The sequence below is a fragment of the Cetorhinus maximus genome, chromosome 2 (genome assembly GCF_964194155.1).
Source record: "Cetorhinus maximus chromosome 2, sCetMax3.hap1.1, whole genome shotgun sequence".
In the NCBI taxonomy this organism is placed as follows: domain Eukaryota; kingdom Metazoa; phylum Chordata; class Chondrichthyes; order Lamniformes; family Cetorhinidae; genus Cetorhinus; species Cetorhinus maximus.
In genome coordinates, this window is record NC_135880.1 from 153,768,867 (window position 1) to 153,782,729 (window position 13,863).

Sequence of the window (13,863 nt, forward strand, 5' to 3'; positions counted from 1 at the left end):
AGAGTAATTGAGTTAAAAGGTATAATTTAAAGGGATAAGTCATGGCAGGAGAGCTCAATGCCGTGGTGTACTCCTCATGCTCCATGTGGGATGCCGGGAACATTTCCAGTACCCGGGACCAGCATGTGCGCAGGAAATGTGTCCAGCTGCAGATCCTGGAAGCTCGGGTTTCAGAGCTGGAACGGTGGCTGGGGACACTGTGGAGCACCTGCGAGTCTGGGAGCATTGTGGATAGCACATTTAGAGAGGTAGTCACACCGCAACTGAAGGAAGGAAGGGAATAGGTGACCAGCAGGCAGTCCAAGAGAAACAGACAGGTAGTTCAGGATTGCCCTGGGGTCCCGCTCGCAAATCGGTATTCCGTTTTGGAGGCTGATGAGGACGCTGGTTCCTCCAGGGAGTGCATACAGAGCCAAGCTTCTGGCACCACAAGCAGCCTGTCTGTACAGGAGGGGAGAAAGGGAGGAAGAGCAACAGTAATGGGGGATTCTATAGTTGGGGGAACAGATAGGCACTACTGTGGCTGTCAGCGTGACTCCATGATGGTGTGTTGCCTCCCTGGTGCCAGGGTCCGGGATGTCACTGAACAACTGGAGGGCATCCTGAAGGGGGAGGGTGATAAGGCAGAGGTCATGGTACATGTTGGTACCAATGACATAGGTAGAAAGAGGGATGAGGTCTTCCATCAAGAATTCAGGGAGTTAGGCAGTAGACTGAAAAGCAGGACTTCTCGGGTTGTAATCTGGATTACCCTCAGTGCCATGTGCTAGCGAGCACGAAATAGGAGAATAGCACAGATGAATACGTGGCTGAAGAGTTGGTGCAGGAGGGAGGGTTTTAGATTCCTGGATCACTGGGACCGTTTCTAGGGAAGGTGGGACCTGTACAAGTGGGACGGTCTACATCTGAACCAGAGCGGGACTAACATCCTTGCGGGCGGGTTTGCTAGTGCTGTTGGGAGGAGTTTAAACTAACTTGGCAGGGGGAGGGGGACACAGAATGTTAGCAGAATAGGGACACATCATAATACATTAAAACAATCAAGTCAGAGGGAGTACAGCTGCATTAAGTTTCAAGGGAGTAAGGCATGGCTGGATGGCCTCTACTTTAATGCCAGGAATATTGCAGGTAAAACGGATGAGTTAAGGGTGAGGATTGACACATGGAATTGTGATATAGTAGCCATCACAGAGATGTGGTTGAGGGAGGAGCAGAATTGGCAGCTCAACATTCCGGGATATAGAATCTTCATGTGAGACAGGGGAGGAGGTAAAAGAGGAGGAGGCATTGCATTATTAGTTAAGGAGTCAGTTACTGCAGTAAGGAGAGATGATATCTTGGAGAGGGCATCGAATGAAACTTTGTGGGTAGAGCTTAGGAATAAAAAAGGGACAGCCACATTGTTAGGTGTTTATTATAGACCCCTAGATAGTCAGCGAGAAATTGAGGAGCAAATATGTGCACAATTTGTGGAGGTGTGTAAAAACAATAACAATAGGGTAATTATATTAGATGATTTCAACTTACCCAACATTACTTGGGATAGACATAGTGTTAAGGGCTTGGATGGAGTGGTTTTCTTGAAATGTGTACAGGAGAACATTTAAAGTAGAGGGTCAAACAAGGGACAGCGCAGTGCTGGACCTAATTCTGGGGAATGAAGCCGGACAGGTGGCTGAGGTGGTGGGGGAGCATTTTAGTGATGGCGACCACAACATGGTACAATTTAAGCTCGTTATGGACAAAGAAATAGACAAGTTGCAAAAAAAAAATGTTTTAGACTCGGGGAGAGCAGATTTTAGTAAAATAAGGCAGGATCTGGTCAAGATAGACTGGGAACAGCTACTTGTGGGGAAATCTACAGCAGAGCAGTGGGGGGCGTTCAAAAAAGAAATGGGGAGGGTACAGGCTCAACATGTTCCCTCTAGGGTGATAGGAAGGAGTAACAAGCCCAGAGAACCATGGATGACCAGAGATACTCAGGATATGATGAGAAGGAAAAGAGAGGCTTTTAGCAGGTACAAGGGAAGCAAATCAGCGGAGGCATTAGTGGAGTACAGAAAGTGCAGGGTGGAGCTTAAGAAAGCAATTAGGAAAGCAAAGAGGGGATATGAGAAAGCTCTGGCTGGTAAAAGTAGGAAAAATCCCAAGGTATTCTATAAGTATATCAATGGGTAGAGGATAACCAGGGAAAGAGTAGGGCCCATAAGGGACCAAGGGGGCAATCTATGGGTGGAGCCAGATGTGGTGCTGTCTGTGAACTCTGCCGCTGATGACTGCGAGTGTTGACCGAAGCAAGGTAGGCAAACAAACCTTGAAGTTCCGAGCGAAGTGGGGCCTGCTAAGTGCACGCATCGTATATGCTGTTGTGAAACATGTCGGCATGTTTGGGTGGACGATCCAGCGGGGGGATGAGTACGGCAGGCTGATATGCTGATGTATTACAGTGAGGTTCCCGATGTCAGTTGGCAGGAACGCGGTCTGCCATCGCCGGGCGGAGTGGATAATCGCAAACTGTTTTAACGACATTGTGAAACTGATTTTTGGCCTTCTCGCCATATTGTCTGCTCATGCCACTGACCATGCCCGATGCTGGCAGGCACAGAAAACCTCAGCCAAAATATAATGTAGGGAAGTGTGAAGTTATTCACTTTGTTTGTAAGAATAGAAAAGCAGAATATGTTTTAAAAGGTGTGAAACTTGTAAGTGTTGATGTTCAAAGAGACTTGTGTGTGCTTGTACAAGGAATGCAGAAAGTTAGCATTCAGGTGCAGGAAGCAATTGGGAAGGCAAATGGCATGTTGACTTTTATTACAAGAGGATTGGAGTACAAGAATAAGGAAGTCTTGCTACAGTTGTACAGTTTTTTGGTGAGACCACATCTGTGGCAGAATTTTATGAGTTGGCGAGCCCCACTCGCTGATGGGTAAAATGATGTGCGGTGACGTTGGGCAGAACTCCCGACGTCACCGTGCCCCATTTAAATTTTCAGGAAGGCGTGAGCGCAGCAAAATCAGGTGCGTGCCCGCCGACCTGACAATAGCCAATTGAGGCCATTGACAGGGTCAATTAAGTAATTAAAGGACCCGCCCGTTCAACCTTAAGGTTGGTGGGGCAGGCCAGGAGCCCCGGCAGGAACTAGAAAAAACATGAAACCTCATCCATGGGCGGGATGAGGTTTCATGTAGGCTTTAAAAAAATTAAATAAAGGTTTTGTGAAAATTATGGACATGTTCCAACTCATGTGACATTGTCACATGAGGGGACATGTAAAGGAAATTTTATTTTTCTATTTTTGTCTTTTTCACGTTTCGAGCTGATCTCCCTGAGGCAGCACTTAGCCTCAGGGAGATGAGTGCGCTCTTTCGTGCACATGCTTGAAAGAGCGCACTCTCGATTTTGGGACTTACCCCCCTGCCCACACAGGGAGTGCATAGCACTTCTGCGCGGATATCACGCTGGGCGAACCTTAATTAGCCCGCCCACATAAAATCGGGGGCGCCGATCAAAAGCGTGCCCGTACATGCCTGCCCATCAACCTCCCCCCCCCTCCAATGGGGAGAAAATTCAGCCCCTGGAATACAGTGTGCATTTTTGGTCTCCACATTTAAGAAAGGATATACTTGCATTGGAGGTGGTACCACGAAGGTTCACTAGATTGGTCCCATTTACATGGCCACCTTATCAATGCTGATGGAGCAAGTGATGGAAGGTATAGCTAGGTGGTGAGACTTCAGTTAGGAGTTAGGTGTCATCACCTGTCATCCAGGTTTCTGTTCAGGCCATTATGTTGATGCAATCATTCATTTCATGGAAAGGACATTGTTTATAAGTGTACAGTCATTCTGGAAGGAGATGCATAGTGGGGCAATGAGAGCTGATTTGCTGGCAGAGTCCACAGAGTCAGGATTGGGAGGAGTGAGTGGAGATTGACACAATTAGCCCTTAGTGGACACGCTCATGTTTGGTGAGACAGTGGGATGGGCAATGGGGGTTGCTGCTCATAATGAGCCAGCAGCGAGTGCTTCAATAAGTTCTTTGGAGGATGCTAAGTAAGGCACAAAAGGAAGCTGTAGGCTTATGTAGGATGGAGTAAAGCCTGGGATAGTGGCAACAGAGCGGGAAGGTTGAGGACGACTGAAGGTTTGAGATAGGAAAGTGAGAGGACAGATTACCTGCGGGGAGGTGAAAGGAGGCATGAGAATAGAAGAGAGGGTTCTAAGAGGGGTAAATAGAAATAATTTTTAAAAAACAGCAGAAGTGGAAATAGAGTGATGGATATGGGGTAAAGATTCAGAGCAGCCGGGTGAACCCTGACTTCCAGGGTTCCCTGCACTCTGCTGACCTCCACCACTACCAGTGAGTCAGGTAAGTTAAAATTCAACCCTCAGGGCAGAATTTTTCGCTGAGCAGGTGGGCGTGCGCCTGACCTGCTTGAACATATAATAGTGCACGATGACATCGGGTGAGCGTCCCAACGTCATTGTGCACTCACACGATATTTCAGTCGGTGGGCGCATGTGGGAGTTGGAGCCGCATCCGCCATCAATTATGAGGCCAGTTAAGAAGATTAAAAAGGCAGTTAAGCTGTATTTTACGTTGCCCATGCGATTTCACCCTTGTCACATGTGCAAAACAGGCAGGTGGGCAGCCGATAATTTGCTCAACCTCATCCAAGGCCAGGATAAAAAGGGTCAGCAGCATTGCCAGTGTGAGTAGTGAGAAGTTTTGGAGATAGTTTGCTGCTGGTTGCTTATTGGTGCTTGGCAGCTTCATCTCTGTTTGGGGCTTTTATTGTTAGCATTTCAGGACTTATTGGTGTCTCCAAGGCCCCCGGAGGATTCAGACCGTGTGAACCCTTCCAGGTATCAGACAGCCTTCCGTTACCCTGGTATTGGGGATTGTGGTCTCTGCTGGTGTCACCTCCTCTGAGGAGGAAGAGACGGGCAGAAGGGAGAGGAGGCCAGGCATCCCAATGCAGCTTCCAGAAGAGGGACTTGTAGGAGGAGAGGCGCAGGCACAATGGGTGCATGGCCAGCAGGAAGTCCAGGGCGAAAGGGGCCACAGAAGATGCGACTACTCTGCTGCCAGGGTTTACAAGCGGCAATACAGCAACCTCAATATTTCTGAGGTGCAATGCCAAAGGAAGCTTTGCATCTCAAGGGAGACCATGGTCTTCATTTGTCAGATGATTGGGCCTGAGATCAGCTTCACCAGTGGCTCTGAAGGTCACAGCAGTCCTCAACTTCCACGTCTCCGGCTCTTTCTAGGGATCAGTGGGGTATCCTTGTGGAGTGTCCCAATCAGCTGTCCACAGTTGCATCAAGCTGGTGACAGAAGCTCTGTTCATGCGGGGACTGACGTTTATTCATTTCCATACGGATGAGGCCAGCCAGGCTGAGCAAGCCAAAGGCTTTGCAGTGATTGTTGGGTTCCCCTGCGTCCAAGGTGCCATCGATTGCACACATGTGGCCAGCAGGTCAGCTGGGTGCCTTTGTCAACAGGAAGGGGTGCAGATAGTGTCTGACCACAGGATGTATATTCTGCAAGTCTGTGCAGGTACCCTGGCAGCTCCCATGACGCTTACATCCTGAGACACTCCCAGGTGCTGAGGCTTTTCAGTGCTCCAGCCCAACTGGATGGATGTCTGCTGGGTGCCAAGGACTATCTGTTGAAATGGTAGCTTATGATGCCTCTCCGCCACCCAAGAACAGAGGCAGAGCAGCGTTATAATAGGAGTAATGCCTCCACAAGGGCGGTGGTAGAGAGGATCATAGATCTTCTCAAGATGCGCTTCCAATGCCTGGACCGTTCAAAGGATGCACTACAATACCCCCCAAAGTGGGTGTCACTGATAGTGGTTATATGCTGCGCTTTCCACAATCTGGCACTGGCAAGGGGGGACCTACTGGAGGAAGAGGCAGCTCCACAGGCCACAGAGGATGAATCCAGTGGTGGGTCAGAAGAGGAGAACGCTGAGGGCGTGGAGGTAGACCTCTGTATCCTTCAGGGAGGCAGGGATGCCTTGATCCAACACTCCTTCAGCTAGGCTACCAAAGATCTGCTTCCACCTCATGCCAGGGATGCCGCCTCTATCCCGGATGTCTGAAATTACCCTTTCATTTGCACTCAAAGTCCACCCAATGTTTTTGCAATAAAGTATCGAGCCACTCAAGTCCAGCATTACAGACTGGCGTACCCTGCACCAGAGAAAAAAGGTGAAGCATACTCAGGCCATCAGAACTAAAGCAAATTTAATGTTATTGTCACATTGAATGCATAATGACATTACCATTACTGGTGTTGATGTCCACACCAGCAGACATATAAATCAAACATAAATGAACAGAACATCACCCGTGAACTGTCCCTCCTGGGCTCATGGTGCCTTTAATTTATGTTTCTGAGTGCTACGCCTTGGTGGCCCCCTCCGACTGGGCATTGTCCTGGTTCCCAGCAGTCGTCCGACTGCCGGCACCCTGGGTGCTCTCTGCCTCCGCCTGCACCACAAGTGAGTGTGAAGTGCCCTCCCCAGCGTGCACCGACATTCTTCCTGTGATCTAATGCCCACCGAGGTGCTGGTATCTGCAGTGGTGCCTGGCTCAGAGAGTGGGTGTGACGCAGGTGCAAATGAAGCCTGGTGGTCCTCTGGCGTCAGGCGTGGCCCTTTGGGGTCCTCCGATTGAGTGTGTGTTGGCGAATCTAAAAGGGACAACAAGGGCATGTCATCAGTTCAAGTCATCACTCTGCATGCCAGGCAATGGAGATCTGCATCAATGTGTCATCGCTTTTCAATGATCAATGGGTACTCTAGGTTTGAGGCTCCCATCAATGAAGAGACTACACTAGAATGGCTGCACAATCTGAAACTCTCACCTCACTGCACTGCACTCTTGCCTTCATCTGACACCCCTGCTCCTCCGCACCTGGTTGCAAGTGGTGCCTGCCGGGTCTCCAGCTCAGGGGTGTCCTGCTCAACCTGGTCAGCAGCAGCAGGTTGGGCGGGCCTCAGTATGTGACCTCTCTGCTTGGTCTTCTCCTGAAAGGATGGAGGAGCATTGATTAGCCCACTCTTTACCTGCAGCGCCATTGCAGTCTGGCCAACCCCAGCTGAAGAACACCTCGCAGGGCACATCCAAGTCATGGCCCTTGAGGCGCAAGGCACTCAATCCAAGCAGCCTGTGTTCACCCCCTTGGCCAGCTCCGTTGTCAATGACAGTTGGCACTCAGGCTCTAGCACCCATGAGGTCCACGGGGGGAGGCCACACCTTAATACTTCTGCACAGCGCCCCATGTCAACACGGTACTCACGCTTCCTGAGTGCAGCAGGCCATTGAACCTCTTCCAGCACTGGACCCATGTGCACTGCACGACATCTTGGCTGCTAACCAGCGCTGCCACCTCTCCCATCTCTCTGTGAGGTGCAGTGGCCTCCACCTCCCATCTCTGGGACAAAGGTGTCCCTCCTGGCAGCCATCTCCTCCAGGAGGACTGCAAGGCACTCATTGAAAAGCGGGAGTCCGAATGCCCTCCTGCCTGGTTTCTCCAGCCGCACTCAACTCGCATCACTTTGCTAATGCAGAACAGACATTCTTCCGTGGCAGCCTTCCAGGGGCTGCCTGGGCTGTTTTTAAACCGGCCGCCGGGTCACCATTGGATCCGGCAGCCAACAGGCCCCTGCCCCTGCTTGGTCCTTCCTGACCAGTGAGAAGCTGTGTTTAACATTGGGTGGGTGTTAATTGGCCCGCCAGCATGAAATCATGGTCGGGGGCTGATTGCAGGTGGCAGCCCATTTCCCGTCCTGCCGACCGTGCCCTCCCGCTGAACTCAAAATTTTGTCCTTCGTGTTTCGCACCCTGCAATGTGGTGCACCCATTATGCACACCAGCATTGATGGGGAGAAAAAAGCAATCCAGACGTCTGCCTAGGACAATGGCCCTCATTCCTGTCTCCTTTCTGTTACTCAAATTACCACATTAGCATGACGTTGAGGGCTGTCTTGATGTCTTTTCCAAGTTAGATACTAGGAAAGTTCAGATTTATTTTCCATCCTCTGTCTACCCATTTTGTGCAACCTCTTATTTTAATAACACTTACAATTAACAAGGATTTATATATACTTTTGACTTTCTCCATTGGGAACAGATTTTGAAAATGACGAAAAATTTCACCTGTTGGTCAGTTGAAAAGTTGCAAATTTGAGAATATGTTTGAGAACATCTTACAAAAATAAATATGATTTTAATAATTTTTCTGCACTAATGTTACCATTATAAATCAACATACCAAAAATGTTGCATTTTGGGAGAAATGTGACACAAGAGGTGCTCTTGTGTTTAAAATTAACATAAAAGAAGTATTGAAAAAAATGCAATAAAATCTGGTCCAACACAGAAAAAGTTCACCACTTTGATTCCCACTGTTTGTTAGCTATTCCCAGCTGGGATTGCAATTAAGATGACTCTGCGCACTGATTTGGAAAAGAATCAGCCAGGGCTTACTCAAAGAGTGGTGAGAATGTAGTACTTGCTACTGTATGGAGTCATTGAGGCGATTGATGTAGATAAATTGAAGAGATAGTTAGAAAGGTGCATGAGAGCAAAAAAGTAGAAGGATACATTGATAGCCTGTGAAAAAGTAAGGTGGGAGGAGGCTCATGTGGAGCAGAGGTACCAACATGGACCTGTTGGTCCAACTGGCTTGTTTCTGTGCTGTAAAATTCAGTCTAATTATATATAAGAGCTTTTCCCCTCAGTGCTGTTTAATTATCTTTTCTGGAAAGTACTGTTTGAAAATGGAAACTTGCCAGCTGTGATGTTTACCAAAGTCAAATTGCCTGCTGATTGGCCATTTTTGTCAGGTACTTTGTTTCTGGTGCCAATTAAATCATACCTCAGAATGAATCACTGCTTTAAAAGACAGGGTTTTGGATTTTACAGAGCCTCAGGAAGAGGGTTGGAAGGTGCATTGGGGGTGAATTTTTTTTCATTCACTCGTGAGATGTGGGCATCACTGACTAGGCAAACATTAGTTGCCCATCCCTAATTGCCCTTGAGGAGCTGGTGGTGAGCAGCCTTCTTGAACCGCTGCAGTCAGTGTGCAGTAGGTACACCCACAGTGCTGTTAGGAAGGGAGTTCCAGGATTTTGACCCAGCGACAATGAAGGAACGGCGATAGATTTCCAAGTCAGGATGGCGTGTGGCTTGGAGGGGAACTTCCAAGTGGTGGTGTTCCCATCAATCTGCTACCCTTGTCTTTCTAGATGGTAGCAGTCATGGGTTTGGAAGGTGCTGTCTAAGTAGTCTTGGTGAGTTCCTGCTGTGCATTTTGTAGATGGTACACACTGCTGCTACTGTTCATCGGTGATGGAGGAAGTGAATGTTTGTGGCTGGGGTGCCAGTCAAGCGGGCTGCTTTGTCCTGGATGGGTCAATCTTGTTGTTGGAGCTGCACTCATCCAGGCATGGGGATCATACTCCTGACTTGTGCCTTGTAGATGGTGGACAGGCTTTGGGGAGTCAGGAGGTGAGTTACTCCCCGCAGGATTCCAAGCCTCTGACCTGCTATTGTAGCCACAGCATTTATATGGCTAGCCCAGTTCAGCTTCTGGTCAATGGTAACCCCCAGGGTGTTGATAGTGGGGGATTCCATGATGGTAATGCCATTGAATGCCAAGGAGCGATGGTTTGATTCTTTCTTGTTGGAGATGGTCATTGCCTGGCACTTGTGTGGCATGAATATTACTTGCCGCTTTTCAGCCCAAGCCTGGATATTGTCCAGGTCTTGCTGCATTTGGACATAAACTCCTTCAGTACCTGAGGAGTCGCAAATGGTGTGGAACATTGTGTAATCATCAGCAAACATGTCACTTCTGTCCTTATGATGGAAGGAAGGTAATTGATGAAGCAGCTGAAGATGGTTGGGCCAAGGAACCTACTCTGAGGAACTCCTGCACTGGAAATGAGATGATTAACCTCCAGCAACCACAACCATCTTCCTTTGTGCCATGTATGACTCCAACCAGCGGACAGTTTTCTCTGATTCACATTGACTCTGGTTTTGCTAGGGCTCCTTGATGCCATACTTGGTCAAATGGGGTCTTGGTGTCAAGGGCAGTCACTCTCACTTCACCTCTGGAATTCAGCTCTTCTGTCCATGTTTGGACCAAGGCTATAATGAGGTCAGCATTTGAGCGGCTCTGGCGGAACCCAAACTAGGTGTCAGTGAGCAGGTTATTGCTAAGGAAGTGTTGCTTGATGGCGCTCTTGACCCTTTCCATTACTTTTACAATGATCAAGAGTAGACTGATGAGGTGGTAATTGGTCGGGTTGTATTTGTCCTATGTTTTGTCTCCAGGACATACCTGGGCAATTTTCCACATTGCCGGGTAGATGCCAGTGTTGTAGCTGTACTGAAACAGCTTGGCTAGGGGCATGGCAAGTTGTGGAGCACAAGTCTTAAATACTATTGCCGGAATATTGTCAGGGCCCATAGCCTTTAGCCATGTCTTGATATCATGTGGAGTGAATCGAATTGACTGAAGATTGGCATCTGTGATGCTGGGGACCTTTGGAGGAGACCGAGATAGATCATCCACTCCTCACTTCTGGCTGAAGATGTGTTCGGCTACCCCATCATTGAGGATGGGATACTTGTGGAGCCTCCTCCTTCAGTGAGTTGTTTAATTGTCCACCACCAATCACGACTGGATGTGGCAGGACTACAGAGCTTAAATCTGATCAGTTGGTTGTGGAATCGCTTAGCTCTGTCTATCATGTACTGCTTCCGCTGTTTGGCATGCAGGTATTCCTGAGTTGTAGCTTCACCAGGTTGGCACCTCAGTTTTAGGTATGTCCGGTGCTGCTCCTGGCCCTCCTGCACTCTTCATTGAACCAAGGTTGATCCCCTGGCTTGATGGTAATGGTAGAGTGGGGGATATGTCGGGCCTTGAGGTTACAGATTGTGGTTGAGTACAATTCTGCTGCTGCTGATGGCCCGCATGGATGTCCAGTTTTGAGTTGCTAGATCTGTTGAAGCCTATCCCATTTAGCACGGTGGTAGTTTCCACACAACACGATGGAGGGTATCCTCAATGTGAAGACGAGAATTCATCTCCACAAGGACTGTGAAGGTCACTCCTACCAATGCTGTCATGGACAGGAGTGACCACCACACAAAACATGGGTGGTGTTCCTGTCCCCTTGCCTCTACCACTGTCATTTTACCAGTGGCAGGGAAGGTGGTGGATGATTCTCCCGCCCAGAGGCCAATTGAGGCCCTTAAGTGGCAAATTAAGGGCAAATTAATGTCCTTTTCCTGCCTCTGCAGGTATATTGCCAGTGGGTGGGCTTTCCACCATATGGGGAGACCACCAGGTCCACCATGTTGGCCTCCATGTGGGCTTGGAGGGAGTGGTGTAGTGCTCTTCTGCTGGAACACCTTTTGGCCCACAGAGGGCCCCTTGCTCCTGTGGCAACCACCCTCCCCCTGCTAACTTCACCAGCTACACTCCCAGTTACTGGAGCCTGCCTGACTGGACCTGGTGACCCTGACTCCACTTACCTGGTCCCAGGGCAGCATCCAGAATAATGCCCTGGACTGGGTGCAGTTCTAGCAGTGGCCACCATTCTTGGTAGCACAGCTGGGACTGAGGAGCTGCCAGGTGGGATCTCAATCCTTAAAGAGATAGGAATTGTGATGCTAGGCATTTTATTGTTTGATGGAGGTAAGATCTAGAAGGGGCTTCCAGAAACGGCTGAGGCAGGGCTGCCTCCCGACTCTCCGGCCCATGGATGGGACAACTGTCACCCTGTAAAATCCTGGCCATAGGTTTCGAAGGAAGAAAATTGAGAAAGAAAACTATTATGATGAACTTCAAGTGCCTGTTCCAAGTTGTTGCTAAATCACTAGCTTCCTTACTCAGTTACTTTACTGGGACTTCACTCTGGTGTGCATTTGAGAAAGCTCAATCCGCTGTCCTATTTTGTAAGTTGAATTAGTTTGTTCTTTGTGGCTTTATTTATTTTAAAACATATTTTTTGCACTTTGTGTTTAATATACACAAAGCATAAACAGAAACAAATGGAATTTTCCTGAATCTAAGCAATTCACCACCGGCATGATAAATTTGTATTTTCCCCAATGGACAATCTCAAAAGGATTGGGTTAAAGATAACAGGAAGTTATTTTAAGTGTATTATCCAACCATTGTGTAAACAACATTCCTGGAGACCCTCCTGTCCTGCTCTTTGTACTTTCTTCTATCTTATCATGGCATACAGATAGGCAAAGGAATCCATCATGCTTGCAGTGAAGAAACTTTCAGCAACTTTCAATCTTCATGGGTTGGAAGATATAACCGGATTGCATCTTGGATGACTTTCTTTGTCAGGAATGCAGAGAGCTGTGGGTGGAATTGTTTTGCTTACTGAATTGACTGAACTGTGAGGTTAAGATCTTGGCCTTTCTTTTTTTGTTCAAAGAAGCCACCACAAAAATGTCTGTCTTGTAGGACCTATTGTAAAGAAACTATGAAAATAATGACACTTTGAACCTCGTCTTTGAATAGACACTCCGGCTTCATCAGAGTGCTTATACTTCTGACACACAAATCAGAAAAAAAATTGGACTGTTTCTGTGCCCAACAAAATCTCTAAATCGGTAGAAGCCAAAATATGCAATAAAGTGCTTCATGCATTTTCTGATCATCTTTAGTTAAGTATCATTAATGAGTTCTAGCTGATGGAATTTTATTGGATAAGGCTTTGTCAAAAGACAGGTATTTACAGGTGGTCCTTAGACCACCTCTTTAATTGATCCCAGAAAGGCTAAGATCAATCGTGAGATTATTCTGTTGTTACTGAGACAATGAAGTTTAAACTCCGATGAAAACACATGCTATCGCAAATATGAATAAATTCATGAACCCTTTCCCTTACCTTGTGCGACTATTTACAATTTTTAAATTATAATTTTCCCTCTGCTCCTTCATTTCAATGGCATTCTAGTTATTTAAGTGAGACCCTCTAAATAGTTGAAAAGGAAAAGGGAAGATTCTGGCTGGTGCTTCTGTCTCTATGTACACGCAAGTCAAATTGTTTCAATGAATTGTAAGCAGCGTGCATTGACTGCCTTTTTACAGTGGTGGACATTGTCAAGTGTTCCACCGTGGCAAGGTAGACACTTCATAAAATATTTAAATCCGGTTTGAACAGTGAAACAGGGAGGGAGCCGGTTTTAAAATTCACGGGTTTCCAAGGGGTTGAGAAACCCTGCAGTGAAAACCATGTGGGAGTTTCTGGCTCTACTCGGTAAGTTTATTTTTCATCAGTTACTGTGGGTTCCTCTTGCGCCTTAAGGAAACCATCGATCTCCACTCTGCCGTTCATGACCTCACTGCCCCCTTCCGCAATCACTGTCCCCACGGCCCTCCAGTTTCAATGGCCTCCTTCTGCCTCTAGCTTTGATATCTGATATGTTCCCATGAGCCACCATGGTCAACCTTCACCCCTGTCAAGCCACAATGGCTAACTTCTTTCTCCTCAAGCGTGATGACTAACCTCTCCCTCCCGATTGCTGGGAGCTGACCCCAAGGGTCTCCAGCAGTGGGCTCCTGCTGTTGGTTTTTCCTCCCAGCCTCTGGACAACCTGTCAATTTGGCCAGGTGGCAAAAGGATCAAAAAGGTTAATGGTGTCCTGCTGTTACTTTCAGCAGATCCTTCCACATTCCCGGCCTTTCTGGGTTCTTCAGTTCATCTCAGCCTACCCCACATCCTCCTGCCTTCCCGTAAATATCAGGGCCATAGATACAAAAACAGGGAAATTATGAAAAACCTTCACAGATTGTTGCTTAGTACTCAGATAG